Source organism: Zophobas morio, unplaced genomic scaffold (genome assembly GCF_036711695.1).
Source record: "Zophobas morio isolate AGI-343-1 ecotype UQ-CSIRO unplaced genomic scaffold, CSIRO_AGI_Zmor_V1 ptg000049l, whole genome shotgun sequence".
Taxonomy (NCBI): Eukaryota; Metazoa; Arthropoda; class Insecta; order Coleoptera; family Tenebrionidae; genus Zophobas; species Zophobas morio.
This window is the reverse complement of record NW_026972154.1, coordinates 898,662-917,795: the sequence shown is the minus strand read 5'-3', so window position 1 is coordinate 917,795 and position 19,134 is coordinate 898,662. Positions and strand designations below refer to the sequence as shown.

The 19,134-nt window shown below is 33.2% G+C and overlaps 2 long non-coding RNA genes across 3 annotated transcripts; both read right to left on the bottom strand.

Moving 5' to 3' along the window:
* Positions 1 to 5,849: 5,849 nt before the first annotated feature.
* On the bottom strand, positions 5,850 to 6,172 carry LOC135142655 (uncharacterized). 2 transcript variants are annotated; one of them, XR_010282577.1, is made up of 2 exons: positions 6,128 to 6,172; positions 5,850 to 6,075 (listed from the first exon to the last, which is right to left on the bottom strand). It is a non-coding gene; the product is annotated as an uncharacterized LOC135142655 (long non-coding RNA). The 2 variants fall into 2 exon arrangements; XR_010282578.1 differs by having other exon boundaries at positions 5,850 to 6,087; positions 6,128 to 6,167.
* A 260-nt stretch (positions 6,173 to 6,432) lies between these two features.
* Positions 6,433 to 7,150, bottom strand: LOC135142665 (uncharacterized). Its single transcript, XR_010282582.1, has 3 exons — positions 6,972 to 7,150; positions 6,656 to 6,908; positions 6,433 to 6,607 (listed from the first exon to the last, which is right to left on the bottom strand). It is a non-coding gene; the product is annotated as an uncharacterized LOC135142665 (long non-coding RNA).
* Positions 7,151 to 19,134: the final 11,984 nt, after the last annotated feature.

The following is a 19,134-nucleotide window of genomic DNA, read 5'->3' as shown; positions in this document are numbered from 1 at the left end:
AATCGTGTAAGTAACGATGACATCGTGTAAGTAACGCAATTTTTTCTCTAATCAGACATAATCAAAATTAAACTTCTTGTCGGTTTTTGAAAACACGAAAATTAAATTTTTTATCAATATAACTGTTTTTGTATGATAATTCCATAGAAAATGGAGAAAATGTATCAATTCCAGAGAAGGCAGGTTCAAAGATTTCGCGTAAGTAACGCAAACTTTTAATTAAATTTTGACTAAATTAAATATGACTTTAGTAATATTAAATTATTAAGAAAAAAGAGAAAACAAATCTCTACGATTAGGTTAAAAAATGAAAGTGTAAAAGCACTTATGAGGACAGTTTAAAATAAAAAAACTTTGCAGAGTTTCGTACGATTTTAGCCTAAGCAACGGTGGAATTGCCCTGTAGATAAATACTAGATCTTGTAATTAAGCCCCGCCCTTCGATCTGACAACGAATGAGAAATTCATCACATTTCAGAATTGAGATCGGGGCAGATACGGATGGCGCCTAATCTTTGGTTTTATTTTTTTCTTAATCAAGTTAGTATTCTTTGAACAACACAATACTCAAAAACATGTTTTTCATTTCTCGTAGAGAAATAAGGATTTTGCAGTTAAGCTCCGCCTTCTTGGCTCACGACGAATAAGAAACAAATCATCACAATTGAGATAGGGCGGGTGGGTGGGGCTACATTTTGCCTTTCTTTCTTAATATGTGTAGACTCATTTTGACTTGAAACTTAAATTATAAACACAAATAAAACCAACAAAAGAAACATCCATTACAGCATAATCAACTAAATACTAGAGAGCATGTTCAAAATTCCTGTCTTGTGCACATAAGTAAGCTCGTATTGTTTCCAAATTTTGATCAATTTTTGTAAAAGTTAGTCATTAGTACTTGGTAAGATAAAAGTGATTTTGGCAAATGACATACCATGTAAGAAAAGAGAGGGTGGGTGGGCGGTGCTAGCACCTGATAAGATAAGACTGATTTTGGTAAATGACATACCCTGTAAGAAAAGAGAGGGTGGGTGGGCGGGGCTAGTACCTGCTAAGATAAGGCGGATTTTGGAAAAAAAAGAGGAGATAGAAATTCTTTTAAATAATTACAAAAACATCTTTATGGGTTCCCAAAATAATGAGTACCCAAACACTGCGCCACTCAAGACTCCTTCAAATTCGTAAAGAATAAAACAGTAAAAGTTCAAAAAGTCTTTTCAAATTTATACAGCAACAAAACACCAAATTGAACTAAACACCGTCCAATTTCGCTTTATGCAGTTTCTTGATAGTAGTTTTATAATGGGGCTTCTGGCTCATTCTTATGGGAAATTAACGTGGAAAATCGTCCAAATTTCAGAACATTCTTAATTGAGTTATCTGTCTTCTTTGTGTAGCTGGGATTGCTTTTTTGGCTTTTTTGGCTTTTTTTCTGCAAGCGAATGCAGTGATGAACCGACCATGTGAAAAATGAGCAACAGCCAGACAGAAAACTCATCTGAAATTTTTACGATTTCCCATATTTGTTAATTTGCATTAAGAATGGGCCAGAACCCCCATCACTCTTGATAAATGATACAAAGGGTTAGGCATCGAGTCATGAGAAGAGAGGATGGGTGGGCGGGGCTAGTAGGAGCAAAGATAAGACTGATTTTGGCAAATGACATACCCCCTAAGAGAAGAGAGGGTGGGTGGGCGGGGCTAGTACTTGCTAAGATAAAACTGATTTTGGCAAATGCTCTATGCTATGTTTCTGTCTACACTCGGGAAGTAGAAAAATTGATTATCAGAACTTTAAGAACTCCTGATCACAGCAACAAAATCAACCTTTAATTATTATTTTTAAACAAAAAATATAAAATATGTTGTCGAAATGAGCAAGTGAAAACTAGTATCCAGCAGAAATTGAGAAATTTTTTGGTGAAAAAAAAATGTCTAAATCTGAATACATCGTAAGCGAAGTATTTCTAAAGATATTTGGAAGCAGAGTTAATCACTTTATGGGTGATATTTGAAGAATACAGGAAACGACAAGTCAGTAAACTTGTTATATATTTAGATGATAGAGCAATACTTATAATCGTAGTCAAAGTTGATTTATATGGTATTTACAAGTGAAATGCCCATGAGTGGAAACACGGCAAAAATATACGACTTAACTTTGACTACGCGTGCTATTCGAGGGACTATTTCATGAATCAACAATTTTTATTCATACCTGTCGTGCTAAAAATAAATAAGTTAGTGAAGTTGGTATATTATATTCAGTGTTGGGCAGTATCTAGATACATTTTTGGGTATCTAGTATCTGTATCTAGATAAAATCGAATTTAAGCACAAAATATCTGCATCTAGATACAAAATTAATGGCGCAGATACAGATACATTTTTTTATTTCACTTTTTTTTAAGTAGTTATTAGTTGAGTTATACTAGTAGTAATTTTTGATACTTCGTGTTGGTGATTTTGGTCACATAAACAAAAATAGAGGTAAGAAGTGTACTAATAGTGTTCTGTCACGGAAATTTTCATATTTTAAATACCATCATTTCCTACAATGTAGCCTTCAGCACTTATACATCTTTAACTATAATTCTGGGGGGTAATAAATCTAAGCCATGTTAAGATGGTATTTTAAAAACCAGAAACCACAATTCACTATTCACTGCGTTTTACGCTTGTCGGGGCAATGCATTTTATCTGTGTATCTGAGCAACCCGGGTCCGGTAGGCCCGCTGGTTGTATTTGTGTTATTAAATAAGAGTAATTTTAATAGTAAAAATATTTGTTTAAGGTATGTTATTATTTTTAGAAAATAATAATTGCGTGTTACATAATGATTAATTTTTTCAATTAGCACAAATTAGTTCTGTAATCGACTAATCGAATGTTCAATACATAAATTTCTCTCGCATAAATCGCATATTTGTTACTGTTTTATACCTTTATTTTTCAGACAAATGTAGCATATTTTCCTGTTGCCACATGTGTCATTTCTTCACTTTTTCATTGTTGGACCTAACGCGATGCGGGCTTGGCAGGTCCGTTTTGCCCTAGAATGGGCCGATTATGTTTAAGTGTAAATCTTGGGCAATAAAATTGATATTTTTACAACCCTCGGTAGAATAATTTATCGTGATATATTCTCAGAAATCGTGAAACGAGATTAAATTAAAATGAGTTTCAACAAAAATCTGAAAATTTAAAGTTGCACGCTGGTGATTCCGGCCTGCCAGGCAGCCTTTGATCCTATAAGGTGTTTAAATACCTTTCTAAGAAATTGTACTTATTTTGCCTTAAACGGAACCAGCAATTCTTCCTAAAATGTATATACCTGCCGCACCGGACGATTACCGGACATGGTCATAAAAACATCGTAAACCGATATTGAAGAATAATAATTTGGGACAGGTTGCCGATAACAGACCTTCAGCACAGAATAATCATTTCCCGTATTCTTTTGAAATATTAATTTTAATGCTGGAGATAATTATCAATCAAACACAATTTGGACACTGTAGATTGGGAATAAAAACAAAAAAAAATATTTTTAAGCGTACGTAATAAATATTGCACAATTTGTAACACATCAAACAGCGAAGTGATGCCCTGTGGGACGGGTGTTTAGTAGCGGAAACCAAATTCTGACACCAAGAGGAAATTATTTACGTGACAATACGTTCGAAATGTTGTGAATTTAAAAAAAATCATTAATCATTAAACAAAAAACATAAACGTGTTTTCAGTTATTTTATTAGCCAAAGTTTCAAAAAGTATCTGTTTTCTTGTATATGTTAACTAGATACATTTCGAAAAAATCGAAAACAATCTGTATCTAGATACTTTTGTCTTCCATATATCTATATCTGTATCTAGATATTTTTAGAAGTATCTGTCCCCAACACTGGTTTTCAGTTTCTTGTTGTCGAAATAAGTCTACACATATTAAGAAAAAAAGACAAAATATAGCCCCGCCCACCCGCCCTATCTCAATTGTGATGATATTTTTTATTCGTGGTAAATCCAGAAGGGTAAAATCCTTTTTTCATAATGAAAAATTAAAAACATCTTTTTGAGTATCGGGTTGTTCAAAGAATACTATGTATTACGAAAAAAATAAAGTCAAGATTTTTTTAATAGTCAAGAGCCAAAGGAGCGGAATTTAATTGCAAAATCCTATCGCAGTTGATGATAGGTAATTTCGAATATTTTCTTTCCAATTTAATATTTAGTATCTATGTCCGGAGAGGGCAAAAAATAGTATACACACCACAAGGCTAAAATGCGATGTAATCCCTCAAGTGGTTACTTATCTTCACTTTCGGGATTAAATCGTGCACTTTAGTCTCTTACTATCAAATCCGATTCTCATCTGAATGACTTGGATTTAAGGATTCGATTATCGGACGTTTTAGATGAAATTTGTAAACTGAAATCAGTGGAAGGCTGGAAAGTAAAATGGTACGTTGCATCCCACTTTTTTTTTTTTCAATATTTCGAGATACTTTCTCATCATCTCAGGCCAATTTTGACGTTGCAGTTTTTCATTCATCGGAATTGAGATAGGGTGGGTGGGCGGGGCATATATTTTGCCTTTTTTTTTCTTAATATACATGGCCATATTTTCACAACAAGAAACTTAAAACATGGTTGAAATGGTACACAAATTTTTCATTTTAAACATGTTTTAAGTTTCATGTTGCGAAAAGAAGTCTACAAATATTAAAACAAAAAGGCAAAATATATGCCCTGCCCACCCACCCAATCTCTATTGTGATGATTTTTTTATGCACCGTGAAGCAAGGGGGAGAACCTTAACTGCAAAATACTTACCTCTTTACAAGTAATTAAAAACTATGGTACAGTAAAATGTTTATTTTTTAAATTTAATACCACAATCCCTTCTTCTGCACCTGCGGAACGGGTGTTTAGTAGCGGAAACCAAATTCTGACACCAAGAAGAAATAATTTAGGTGACAATACGTTCGAAATGTTGTTAATTTTAAAAAATTCATTAAACAATACATAAAAAAATACATAAACATGTTTTCAGTTATTTTATTCCCCAAAGCTTCAAAATGTATCTGTTTTCTTGTATCTGTATCTAGATACTTTTATCTTCCGTATATCTATATCTGTATCTAGATACTTTTAAAAGTATCTGTCCCCAACGCTGATTATACAGGGTCATTATAAAATATTGTAGTCGAAGAAGGCCATGATTTTGGTGACATTTTGTGCCGCCTTTTTCAGTTTTGTGGAAAGGATTACACTAATATTGGAATTTTTATTTTTTACGCCACATTAGTTGACATTAGCGGCTGCACTGTTTCAACGCTTCATCAAATTCTGTCAGATGTCAATAATTTTTTCGTTTGTACTGGTACGTTTTCCCTCACTTTGTGCGTTAATTGACTTGTCTTGTTTTCATTTTTGCTGTCTTCCCCTTTGTTAGAACTTTAATAAGTGTCTCAAAAAACAGTTTTTATCAAAACTACAGATCATTGTGGAATAATCTCAGGTAATGAACACAGAGGAATAACTATGGTCAGTGTTACAAATGATTTTTTTAGTTCTTTGGCGCAATCATCATGCCTATTACCGTAATGGGGTGTTAAATGAGGATGGGGATGGAGTGTACTCTGTGGAGGCGTCTAAAAACGAGTATCTAGTGAAATCTTCTGTTGTCATTGATGGAGAATCTTTGAAGACGCTATACGGCGAATTATGGCCAGATTTAACGACACTGGTAGCATTTCTAAGTGAAAACCGACGGGGAGACCTCAAGTTAGTGAAGACGTTGTTGAAGATTTAAGGATGAGAATGGAACAAAGTCCGAATAAAGCTTTGTCAAAAATCTTTACTGTCCGGAGTACCATACAGCCCATGTCAGAAAATCGTAAAAGAGAAGTTACATATGCATCCATACAAGATTTTGTTGGTTCAGGAGCTGCAACCAGCTGATTTTCCTTGCCGCGTTGGGTATTGTAGTTGGTTTCAAGCTGATATGGACGATAACGGGATTCTCGATTTGTCGTTCTTTTCTGATGAAGCCTGGTTTCATCTGTTAGGCTATTATGTCAACTGACAGAACTTCAGAATTTGGTGTATAGAAAATACTCACGCTTTTGAAGAAACACCATCACACGCAATGAAGGTTGGTGTGTGGTCAGCTGTTTCCAGACGACGATTCATAGGCCTGATACTTTTTCAAGTAAATGAATGTGATCAATAAACAAAATTAGATGTAGAAAGTGTATGTAGGTACTGCAATAAAGTTTTTTATTTTCAGTAACTTTCATTTTTCTTTCGGTGTTAGTTGCATTCTCTTAATTTAAAACTTACTTCAACTTACTGTTTAGTAATAATTGTAATTTTACTATTAGGAAAGTTAAAAATCTTTATTAAACATTTTGTTGTTTCAAGAGATCTCATAATCATCTACAGAACTCTTAACACTATGCTCCTGAAATTTTATTGGTTTTTTCATCTTTTTTGTTATAGAAATTTTGAAAAATCTTGATATTAGGATGGCCATGTGGGTGTGTTTTGGGTAGAACCTCTTTGACATTCCTGTTATGCAGATCTGGCATGTTTCAGATATCTAGAAACTGCAAAGCTGAAGGTAATGTTTGGACATAGCAGTTTTCACCTATTGTAGGGATGAAGATCAAGGCTTTCAGTTGTGTTTTTTCAAGAGAAAAGCACCGGTCACAAACCATGTCTGCACCAATATTTTGACCATTCCTTACAATTTACAAACAGAACTTTCGCGGGATCACAACTTTGGCAAAATTATTTACTGCAAAAACTCATTAGGTACTCATAGTGTTCGTTAACTGTGATAAGACTTGCTCTGCCATTGTCCATTACGTGATTTTTCACAATTTTTACCTTCAGGGTACCTATAAAAATGTAATTTTTTAAATAATTACCGTGTTCATTGGTTTCGACAAACTTAACCTCACTTTTTGGATTTCATTATTTGAAAAATTATTGCTTCTTTGCAAAACAGACCAGATGATTTATTCTGTTCAACTCCAATCGACTTTCCAAGGTGTAATTCATGACAAAGCCCTTAAACGTTTTTCTGACAATTTACAATTTTTGAAACTGAAATGTATTGCAGTGGCATTCACAAATGCTCGATAACACTGCAACCCTTAATGCTCTGGCCTGGCGTCTTTTCGTGTCTATTTAAAATGAAATTAAACCGCGAACCGGGCATTTCAATTTTTGACACATCTGACAGATTTGTTTGGACGTTCGTGACATTTCAAAACAGTTCAATTCATTTTGGTGATTAGCGGCACGAGAAAAATTTCATTTGTTTTTCATAGGTGAGTTGACTACAATATTTTATAATGACCCTGTATTTAGATGGCAGCAGCGACGAAGAAGATAATGAATAATTTATTTTGTTTTGATTTTGGGCAGTTTGTTAATATTTATATAAATATAATGTTTGAAATTCTCTTTTTTTTAACAAATTGTAATATGTTTACGAAATAAGCCCTACAAATTTCATTATATCCGGCCAGATGCAATGAACTGCAAAATTCTGACGAAATTATGAAAATTATTGAACACAATTCATTCGATGCTGCTAAATTAGATGTTTACTAAGCTTATTTTGCCAAGCGTGGTGACCTAATCCGACCCTGGAAGCGAAGCAAACATACTCGTTTTGACGGATACACTTACATTGAGAACTACATTACTACAGTGAATAACTCTAAACGCTAACAACCGAAAACTGCAGTCATTTACATCTATTATATAATAATAAAATTAACACAAAAATAAAATTCTGTATATAAATAATAATACAGCTTAACCGAGTCAACAATGAAATACAAATACACCTACGTACGTATTTGTATATATATAAATGTTGAATTTGATATTGGTTCCGAGTTTGTTTAATGATAATTGATAAAAGGTGTAAATTCGGGCCGATGAATTGGTGAAAAAAAAGCGCTAATCACCGTGAAACTATAGAGGAAAACCCGTCGAATTTCCCGTCATTAGTTCCGAGTTAAATACGTCACATATTATACGCGTCACATCAAAGCCTCAACGTTCGCCCCGTGCAAACCTACCCCTCAACTCAATTACCAACATAATTACTCGAAATTCGCACTTTTGGCGGATTTTTCCGTGCCGCAATTAGAATATTCCTCGCTCCTCCATAATTTATTCGGTAAATAATACAAAACATTTAAACTAGAAACGGAAGAGAACGTACTTCCATTGTTGCGGATGTGTGGTTATTGTTCCGAGGCCACAATTGTGCCAACCTTACAAACTTACACATACCTAAAACAGCAGGAAGTAGGGAAGAAATACTGGTCCATATCTTCCTGTGATCAAATAAGTGAAATTATAACGCCCTTCTCTGCGCCGTAACGTGCATTGTTTTATTGTGTTTTAAACAAAATAGGTGGCGCGGTTGGCGCGAAAAAAATTCATTAATTATGTGGAGCGAGGGCGCCAGTCGGTTGCACAACAAGACAGTAATTAATTATTTGTGCGGATTAATAATAAATTAAATAATTAATTAAGCGAAAAATTCGGGCGGATTATTAATTTTTAATTGGAGGCGCCGCCTTCCCGACTCTCGCTCCGCTTCCAGCGACGAAGTCATTTAAAATTAAGATTAATTACACGACTGTTTTTCATGGCGTACTGTATATATGTGTGTACTTTAAATTATTTCCGAGCCGACGTTTCGTTATTTAACTTCATACTTTTCTAAAGTTTCACCGGTTATTTCTTATTTAGAGGGCGCCCTGACGAGCGAACCGGGCAAATTTAGGAGGAGCGGTCGGGATGATAAAGCACGCGTCTTGCCGGAGAAGGCACGAGAAACACAAAAAGGAAGCGAGGAAGGAACAACTACAAAAAATAATAACACCGATAGTGATTTGTCTAAAGAGCCAAAAAAGGCGATTAAAATGTCGGATTTAGGAAAAATAAATATTAAAATTATGAACTTGTCGCCGTTGTAATATAAATACGCACGGAAGGTATGCGTCGTTTATATCATCCGTTGACGTTGTCGTTAAAAGCTGTAGCTTTCTGTCAGAAAAAAAATAAAAGATACTTTTGGACGTATAAATCAACAAGATTTATTGTTATTCGTCTCAAAAACATATTAGGTACTATAACTACAAGGGCTTACATTTTGCCCTTTCTTCTTAATATGTGTAGTCTTCTTTTCACAACAAGAAAGGGAAATAATGCTTAAAATGGCAAATTTTTGTACGAAAGTTTTACGCTCCTCCCCTTGGTCTGACAACTAATGAAAAATACATCATGGTTGAGATCGAGACGGATGGGTGGGGTTTCTAAAACGCCGTCCACTTCTCCAAGCCAATTAAATAGTTTATTAATGTGGAGCTTGTACGAATGGGAGGAGCATTAGTAATATTTCGCTTACATGTTATCAATATTCTTATCAACGATTTAACAGATTTGAGTAGGATTCTAATAAGAAAATAATGTTTCGATTAATTAACAATATTAAAAGTCATCACTAGAATGATAGGGTGGGTGGGCGGGGCTATTGCTTGTTCATAAGACTGCAGAAATACCTAAACTTAACTCCGCCCACCTTTTTTTTTTTCATTTCACTGACTTATTTTATTGGCTGCAAAATAAGAATTTAATTTTGATTTGTCTTAGAATCTAAGATTTAACTCAAAGACAAAAGTGGCCCCACCCACCCACCCCTACTCCGTTTTCTTGACTCATTTTATTGGCTCTGAGAGGAAATTTGGATCTTATTTTGACAAGTAATAGAATCTAGGACTAAATATTTTTTAATAAAATTTTTATTTTCATTAGAAAAACTACTTTGCCCTCAGGGTTTACATAGAAACATTTACAAATCATGTAAAGTAGACACAATGAGGTGCAACTATAAACGCCCCCCACTTCTCGAAGGCAATGAAATAATTTATTAAGGTGGAGCTTGTACGAATGGGAGGAGCATTAGCAATATTTCACTTACAATTTATCAATCTTCTCATCAACGATTTAACAGATTTGAGTGGGATTCTAATAAAAACATAATGTTGTCATTAATTAACAATATTAAGAATCATCATTAGAATGAAGAAAGGGTGGGTGGGCGGGGCTATCGCTTGCTAATAATACATTTAGTTTTCTTTGCATAACACAATTACGATTACATATTTCAAATGGTAATTTCTCGTAGAAAAATGATCATTTTACAATTAAACTCCGCCTCTCGGCTTACGACGAATAAAACAAATCATCAGAATTGGGATAGGGTGGGTGAGCGGGGTTTATATTTTGTCTCTTTTTTTCTCAATATACATAGCCATCTTTTCACAACAAGAAACTGAGAACATGGTTAAAATGGTATATATTGCTATAAAATATGGATTTTGCAATTATTGGGAGGAGCCGAACTGCAAAATCGATATTTTCTTATACAAATTTTCTATTTTAATCAGCTTTATCTTGTAAAAAGAAGTCTACATATATAAAAACAAAAAGGCAAAATGTAGGCCCGCCCACCCTCCCTATCTTAATCGTGATGATTTTTTTATTCGCCGTGAACCAACTCGACGGACTTTAACTGCCATATACTTATTTCTTAACAAGAAATTAAAAATATGTTTTTGAGTATCGTGTTGTTCAAAGAATACTATGTCTATTAAGAAAAAAAAAAAACAAAATATAAACCCCGCCCACCCACCCCGTCTCAATTCTGATGATCCTTTTTTTCTTAGAAACTTAAAACACACTTAAAATGGTAACTTTTTGTAAGCAAATATGGATTTTGCAATTAGGCTCCGCCCCTAGATCTGCCAACGAATGAAAACTTCATTACTATTTAGATCAGGGGAGGTTTGGGTGGCGTTTACTCTTTGGCTTTAATTTTTTCTTAATATACATAGTATTTTGAGAATAACATGACACTCGTACATGGGAATTTCTTGTAGAGAAATAACAAGTATTTTGCCTATTTTTTAATATATTTAGTCTTTTTTTCATAACCAAAAACTTAAAACATGTTTAAAATGGTAAATTTTTTTAGAAAAATATACATGTTGCAATTAAGCTCTGTCCCAAGCTCGCGACAAATAAAAAAATCATTATTCATCACAATTGAGATAGGGTGGGTCGGCGGGGCTTATATTTTGCCTATTTTTTAATACAGTTAGTCTTCTTTTCATAATTAGAAACTTAAAACATGTTTGAAATAGTGCATTTTTATAGAGAAATATGAATTTTGCAATTAAGCTCCGCCCCCAAGATCACTACAAATAAAAAAAATAATCACAATTAAGAGACGGCGGATGGGTGGGGCTTACATTTTTCTATTTTTTAGTATATTTGGTCTTCTTTTCATAACAAAAAACTTAAAACATGTTTAAAATGGTTAATTTTTATAGATAAATATAGATATTGATATTATATTTAAGCTCCACCTCGTGACTTATGACAAATAAAAAAACATAACATTTTAGACTATTGGGGGCCACTTGTGTCCTTTTCTATAGAATTTAGTCTCCCACTGTTTTTTATAGAATTTAAAATAATCGAGGGGACTTCTGGTGTCTTTCTTTATATAATTTTAAGGAAAATTTCGAGTCCCCTAGTGACTTTGGTATTGTGCGTATTTTTTTAAATAGAATTTGAGAGGATCTCGGAGGCCCCTTCGTCTTCTTATTTTATTTAATAAGAATCTTGGGTCCTCCTAGTATTTTTCTTATATAGATTTTAAAAGAATATCTGGGTCTTTTTATGTGGAATTTAAACAACTATTGGGGACCACTTGTGTCCTTTTCTATAGAATTTAAGAGAATCTCGAGCTTCTTTTTTTAAGAATTACATAAAAGAATATTCGAGTATCTCTTCCATAGAATTTATAAAAATCTAGGAGTCTCCTACTGTTTTTTATAGAATTTAAAACAATTTCAGGGACTTCTAGTGTCTTTCTTTATATAATTTTAAGATCGAGACGGATGGGTGGGCCTTCTTTTTTAATTAATAAGTACATACATTTAGTTTTCTTTGCATAACACGATTACGATTAGATATTTCAAATGGTAATTTGTCATAGAAAAATAGGGATTTTACAGTCAAGCTCCACCTCTCAGCTTACAACAAATAAAAAAATCATCAGAATTGAGATGGGGCGGGTGGGCGGGGCTTGTATTTTGTCTTTTTTTCTTAATATACATAGCCATCTTTTCACAACAAGAAACTTAAAACATGCTTAAAATTTTTTTACAAGGACATATGGATTTTGCAATTATGGGGCAGAGCCTAACTGCAAAATCGATATTCCCTTATACAAATTTTCTATTTTGAACTTGTTTTAAGATTCATGTTGTGAAAAGAAGTCAACACATACTTATTAAAACAAAAAGGCAAAATGTAAGCCCGCCCACCCACCCTATCTCAATTGTGATCTCTTTTCATACGCCGTGAATCAAGGTAACGTAACTTAACTGGTAAATACTTATTTCTTTACAAGGAATTAAAAACATGTTTTTGAGTATCGTTTTGTTCAAAAATACTATGTGTAATGAGAAAAAAAAATAACCCCGCCCACCCACTCCATCTCAATTGTGATGATTTTTTAATTCTCACAAACTTACGTTTAAAATGGTACTCACATTTTTGTAAGGAAATATGGATTTTGCAATTAGGTTCCGCCCCTATGTCTACCAACCCTTCATTACTATTTAGATCAGGGCAGCTACGGGTGGGCCTTAATCTTTGGCTTTAATTTTTTCTCAATATACATAGTATTCTTTGAATAACACCATACTCAAAAATATGTCTTACATGGTAATTTCTTATGGGGCGGAGCTTGATTGCAAAATCGATATTTCTTCATACAAACTTTCCATTTTAAACATGTTTTAAGTTTCTTGTTGTCGAAATAAGTCTACACATGTTAAGAAAAAAAGGCAAAATGTAGCCCCTCTCACCCGCCCTATCTCTATTGTGATGATTTTTTTATTCGTCGTGAGCCAAGAGGGCGGAGCTTAACTGCAAAATCCGTATTTCTCCACGAAAAATTAAAAACATATTTTTGAGTATTCGTTACCATACCTAAGGGAGGAGCCTACTTGCAAAATCTTTATTTTCCTACAAAAATTTACCATTTTAAACGTGTGTGGTCTAGGAATATAAAAAATTATGACAATTAAGATAGGGTGGGTCGGCGGTGTTTATACTTTGTCTTTTTTTTCTTAATATACATAGTATTCTTTGAACAACACGATACTCAAAAATATGTTTTTAATTACTTGTGAAGAAATAAGAATTTTGCAGTTGAGGTTCTCCCCCTTGCTTCACCGTGCAAAAAAAGAATCATCACAGTAGAGATTGGGTGGGTGGGCGGGCCTACATTTTGCCTTTTTGTTTTAATATTTGCAGACTTCTTTTCGCAACATGAAATTTAAAACATGTTAAAATGGAAAATTTGTGTACCATTTCAACCATGTTTTACGTTTCTTGTCGTGAAAGATGGCTAATATACTAAGAAAAAAAAAGGCAAAATATAAGCCCCGCCCACCCACCCTATCTCAATTCTGATGAATGAAAAACTGCAACGTCAAAATTGGCCTGTTTGCTTAAAATATGAGAAAGTACCTCGAAATAATGAAAAAAAAGTAGGGTGAAACGTACAATTTTACTTTCCAGCCTTCTACTGATTTCAGTTTAGAAATTTCATCTAAAACGTCCGATAATCGAATCCTTAAACCCAAGTCATTCAGATGAGAATCGGATTTGATAGTAAGAGCCTAAAGTGCACGATTTAATCCCGAAAGTAAAAATAAGAAACCACTTGAGGGATTACATCGCATTTTAGCCTCGTGGTGTGTATACTATTTTTTGCCCTCTCCGGACATAGATGCTAAATTTTAAATTGGAAAGAAAATATTCGAAATTACCTATCATCAACTGCGATAGCATTTTGCAATTAAATTCCGCTCCTTTGGCTTTTGACTATTAAAAAAATCTTGACTTTATTTTTTTCGTCATATACATAGTATTCTTTGAACAACACGATACTCAAAAACATGTTTTTAATTTTTCATTACGAAAAAAGGATTTTGCAATTAAGCTCCTCCTTCTTGGTTCACCACGAATAAAAAAAATCATCACAATTGAGATAGGGCGGGTGGGCGGGGCTATATTTTTTCTTTTTTTCTTAATATGTGTAGACTTATTTCGACAACAAGAAACTGAAAATCAGTGTTGGGGACAGATACTTTTAAAAATATCTAGATACAGATATAGATATATGGAAGATAAAAGTATCTAGATACAGATTGTTTTCGATCTAGATAACAGATACAAAAAAATTGGTCTAAAGAGTTTAGACAGTACTTCCCTCGCTGTCGGAAACTTGACGACAGCATGGCTATTGTGTTTTTTTCTCATTACATTTTTGTAGTGGGAATTTAAAAAAAAATGCGATGACGTCATCAACATTTTTGCAAGGACACGTATATCAGTTGGGATAGATGTAGTGTAATACTAAGAATAAAATTATTGTATTTCCAAATTTTCGGGAAAATGAATTGGGTCGTTTTGAATATTGATTTTTTATAATCAATAAAATAACGAAACAATTTACTCGCGTAATCGGCAACTGAAAATCGTTTATGTATAAACATTCTTAATTTAAGATGACAAGCGTAACAGCATACGTGAAAGTCAAACAGAGAAACTGTAAACAAAACGACCATCGGTTTTATTGCTTCGACTTCCGCTTATTATATAAAACATTGGGTTTTATTTTAATTCTTGACGGTGAAATTCACAATTGGTTGATTATAAACATGTCTATTTCACATTCGCGGAACCAAGTGATCGCATAAAACAAATGCAGGTCTGTAATGTTAAAGTCGATGTAAATAAGCGTGCTACCCTTATGTTTCAACCGAGTTTTTCCTTTAACAAATTTTGTGTCTACCAAATTGGGTTGGTTGAGGTGTAATACTAATAATAAGTGTTGCCTTTAATTTAATCAATAAAATAAATTGACTTCATTAATTTTTTTGAACCACCTCTTAAGAAAATCTAAAAAATATGAATGGAATGATAAATCACAAGTACAAACTCATCATATTTTTTGCATTTTAGATAGGATTTATTCAGCAAAATTTAAGGGTGACGTCATCAATTTTTTTAGGAGGGATGAACAAATACATTTTGAACAAAAGTTTACCATGCTTATAATAGCTTTAAAATATTCCCAAGATTTCAAAGCATTCGGTTTTGTAATTCCTAATTAAATCGATAAAATAAATTCACGCCTTCATTATTTTTTTTGAGTCACCCTGCATATGCAAATCCAAAAATATGAATGGAATGATAAATCACAAGTACAGACTCATCATATTTTGTACATTTTAGATACGATTTATTTGGCAAACTTTTGAGCTGACGTCATCAGTTTTTTGTAGAAGATAACCAAATATATTTTGACTAAAAATTTATTATGCTCTTTATAACCTTAAAACATCTGCAAGATTTCAAAGCATTCGGTTTTGTAGTTCCTGATTAAATCAATAAAATAAATTTACGCATTCATTAATTTTTTTGAGTCACCCTGTATATGCAAATCGAAAAAATTTGAATGGAATGATAAATCACAAGAAGAGACTCACCATATTTTGTACATTTTAGATAGGATTTATTCAGCAAAATTTTGTGGTGACGTCATACATTTTTTAGGGGGGACGATACATTTTGATCAAAAATTTACTATGCTTATGATAATTTTAAAATATCTTCAAGATTTCGAAGCATTCGGTTTTGTAGTTCCTGAGTAAATCAGTAAAATAAATTTACGCTTTAATTTATTTTCTTGAATCACCCTGTATATGCAAATCCAAAAAATATGAATGGGGTGATAGATCACAAGTACAGACTGATCATATTTTGTACATTTTAGATATGATTTATTCGGCAAACTTTCGAGCTGACGTCATCAAGTTTTTGGAGGGGATAAGCAAATATATTTTGACTAAACATTTATTATTCTCTTTATGACCTTAAAACATCTGCAAGATTTCAGAGCATTCGGTTTTGTAGTTCCTGATTAAATCAATAAAATATATTTACGCATTCATTAATTTTTTTGAGTCACCCTGTATATGCAAATCCAAAAAATATGAATGGAGTGATAGATCACAAGTACAGACTCATCATATTTTGTACATTTTAGATATGATTTATTCCACAAACTTTTGAGCTGACGTCATCAAGTTTTTGGAGGGGATAAGCAAATATTTTTTGACTAAAAATTTATGATGCTCTTTATAGCCTTAAAACATCTGCAACATTTCAAAGCATTCTGGTTGGCAGATTAAAAATAAATTTCAAAATGTTGTTTTATAATTTTGATTTTTTTTCCAAAAATCTGGACGTTTCGGGTGAAAAGTCGATTCAGAGTTGTAAACTACATGTGTAGGACTATGTTATTTTATACAATTGAAAACCCATTTACTATGTACAATTTTGAAGTGACGTCATCGCATTAGTGGTGGGGATGATTAGACAAATTTTGGTTAGCGTTTTACCATCTACATGATATTCTTAATATAAGTACAAAATTTCACAACAATCGGTCGAGTACTTTCTGAGATTATCTGTCTAATAAAAATCCGGGACAACAGACGGACAGACGGACAGACGGACAGACGGACAGACGGACGGACAGACGGACAGACGGACAGACGGACAGACAGACGGAAATGGCAGACCTATTTCTTCGTCTTCTAGGGGTCATGAAAGATCGAGAAAACGTAAAAGTAGAGAGTCGGCCGACGGACTCGATTACAATACTTCCTTTGCTTACGCTCGGGAAGTAAAAACAGATACTTTTTGAAGCTTTGGCGAATAAAATAATTGAAAACATGTTTATGTATTTTTTTACGTATTGTTTAATGAATTTTTAAAAATTAACAACATTTCCAGCGTATTGTCACCTAAATTATTTCTTCTTGGTGTCAGAATTTGGTTTCCGATACTAAACACCCGTTGCACAGGTGCAGAAGAAAGGATTGTGGTATTAAATTTAAAAAATAAACATTTTACTGTAGCATAGTTATTCAAGACTGAAAAATATTTTCTTTTTTCCTGCAAATAGGCCTTCTTTTCGCTGTTTGATGTGTTGCAGATTGTGTAATATTTATTACGTAGGTACGCTTAAAAATATTTTTTTTGTTTTTATTCCCATACTACAGTGTCCAAATTGTGTTTGAGTATATCTAATAATTATCTCCAGCATTAAAATTAATATTTCAAAAGAATACGGGAAATGATTATTCTGTGCTGAAGGTCTGTTGTCGGCAACCTGTCATAAATTATTATTCTTCAATATTGGCTTACGATGTTTTATGACCATGTCCGGTAATCGTCTATCCCAGTGCGGCAGGTATATACATTTTAGGAAGAATTGCTGGTTCCGTTTAAGGCAAAATAAGTACAATTTCTTAGAAAGGTGTTTAAACCCCTTATAGGATCAAAGGCTGCCTGACAGGCCGGAATCACCAGAGTGCAACTTTAAATTTTCAGATTTTTGTTGAAACTCATTTTATTTTAATCTCGTTTCACGATTTCTGAGAATATATCATGATAAATTATTCTACCGAGGGTTACAAAAATATTAATTTTATTACCCAAGATTTACACTTAAACATAATCGACACATTCTAGGGCGAAACGGACCTGCCAAGCCCGCCTCGCGTTAAGTCGAACAATGAAAAAGTGAAGAAATGACACATGTGGTAACAGGAAAAGATGCTACATTTGTCTGAAAAATAAAGATATAAAACAGTAACAAATATGCGATTTATGCGAGAGAAATGTATGTATTGAACATTCGATTAGTCGATTACAGAACTAATTTGTGCTAATTGAAAAAATTAATCATTATGTAACACGCAATTATTATTTTCTAAAAATAATAACATACCTTAAACAAATATTTTTACTATTAAAAGTACTCTTATTTAATAACACATGGCTTAGATTTATTACCCCTCAGAATTATAGTTAAAGATGTATAAGTACTGAAGGCTACAATGTAGGAAATGATGGTATATAAAATATGAAAATTTCCGTGACAGAACACTATTAGTGGACCTCTTACCTCTATTTTTGTTTATGTGACCAAAGTCACCAACATGAAGTATCAAAAATTACTACTAGTATAACTCAACTAATAACTACTGAAAAAAAAGTGAAATAAAAAAATGTATCTGTGTCTGCACCATTAATTTTGTATCTAGATACAGATATTTTGTGCTTAAATTCGATTTTATCTAGATACAGATACTAGATACCCAAAAATGGAACACCAACTGCAACGGGAACTTCAACGTCAACAGCAAATTTATAAATCCCAGTTTAAGGAGAATATTTAAAATAATAAATTTCAGTGGGTTTCATGTTTAAATCTTTTTCTACATTTTGACCTTGTAATACCTTACTGACAACCTTTTTTATATCGTCGAATTGATCGCAATATATTGCCACTTCAAGCCATGAACATCATCATGTCAGAACAGGTTCTGGAGGCGATGGATAATCCAGTAAGGTTTCTCCGAAAGCTTGAATCTTCAAGTGGGCTTTAAGAGATACTTTCTCTCCGTTGAAAATGAAACCATCTTCATACTGATTCCGGATAATCTGTAAAAGAAAAACTCACTTGAAATAACTTTAAACCAATTTATTTCGATTAGATTTTTTATTTTGTTATATATTTGCTCAATAATTTGTTAAACGAAGTATAAACCCAGCGCCTTGCACCGTCCACTAATAAAAACTTGGCCGACTTTTTCAAAATTCCGTATAAATGAGCAAAGTTTAGCCCTCACCGACCCTCAAAACTGTACGCAGCAAAATCATTATTTGCCCTCGTGCGATAACGTTTCGCGCAACTGTACTCTTTAATTTGAGTCGAGAATCTTATATTATTCTCTATAAATTTCTTTATAACTCGCCATAAGGTCTACTTTGGTGCGATTCCGCTGGAAATTTGACCTTTATGGTTGGTATAACAAAGACTGACTTCTATTTATTTAGATTTCTCCGGGGATTTTATGGAAATACTTCGCAGTT